The sequence below is a fragment of the Balaenoptera ricei genome, chromosome 2 (genome assembly GCF_028023285.1).
Source record: "Balaenoptera ricei isolate mBalRic1 chromosome 2, mBalRic1.hap2, whole genome shotgun sequence".
Lineage (NCBI taxonomy): Eukaryota > Metazoa > Chordata > Mammalia > Artiodactyla > Balaenopteridae > Balaenoptera > Balaenoptera ricei.
In genome coordinates this window covers 123,573,248-123,574,332 of record NC_082640.1, presented here as the reverse complement: position 1 = coordinate 123,574,332, position 1,085 = coordinate 123,573,248, and positions in this window count along the sequence as shown.

Genomic DNA, 1,085 nt, shown 5'->3' with positions numbered 1-1,085 from the left:
CTCTCCTGCTGTAGCATTTTTTTGTTTTTTAATTTATTTATTTTATTTTATTTTATTTTTGGCTGAGTTAGGTCTCTGTTGCTGCACGCGGGCTTTTCTTTAGTGGCAGCGAGTGGGGGCTGCTCTTCGTTGCAGTGCGAGGGCTTCTCATTGCGGTGGCTTCTCTTGTTGTGGAGCACGGGCACTGGGCGCCTGGGCTTCAGTAGGTGTGGCACATGGGCTCAGTAGTTGTAGCTCACGGGCTCTAGAGCGCAGGTTCAGTAGTTGTGGCGCACAGGCTTAGTTGCTTTGTGGCATATGGGATCTTCCTGGACCAGAGCTCGAACCCGTGTCCCCTGCATTGGCAGGCGGACTCCCAACCACTGCGCCACCAGGGAAGCCCCTGTCATCGCATTTTAATGGTTTGATTCATTTCCTCCATCTTGGGCAGGAAGGGCTCGCTAGAATTTTTGCACATACGTCTTTCTCTTGTTGTTGACTTGTAAATTTAGGCGAAGAGTTTTAGAAAGCTTTGGTCACAGTGTCCTCTCCTATCTGTTTGCCTGTTTGAAGAGGTCATTGACCGCAATGAATCTGAAGATTGAACCAAGGGGATTCTGCCCTCTGTGTCCAGGGACCGTGAGAGTAACATAAGAGTAGCTTCAGATAGGACAGACTACATTCCTCCTTCAGAACAATTTCGAAAAACTTCAGCAAGAGAGAATGAAAAAAGGTTATTTATTAGGGATTTTATATTCCCTAAAATGGTAGCTAAGTTTTTTTCATGATTACTAATGTCATGAGAATGATAATGATGATATTCTGAAGGAATATCATGTCGTTCCAATAGTATGTCTTGTATCTTTCATTTTAGTCAATATTTTGACTTGCCAGAAGATCAGACCTCATAGGCCTTGCTTATTCCTTCCAGACAAAGGTCCTATAACCTAATAAACTTTATATCAAATCAATTTTTAATGCACTGATTTTTTTCATGGCTGAATTTGAGTCCTGGAAAATACAACTAATAGTGACTGCTTTTTGCTCCTCTCTGTGACAGCACACTTAGGGGAGGACTTAGCCCTGATGAAGAAACATTATTTAGC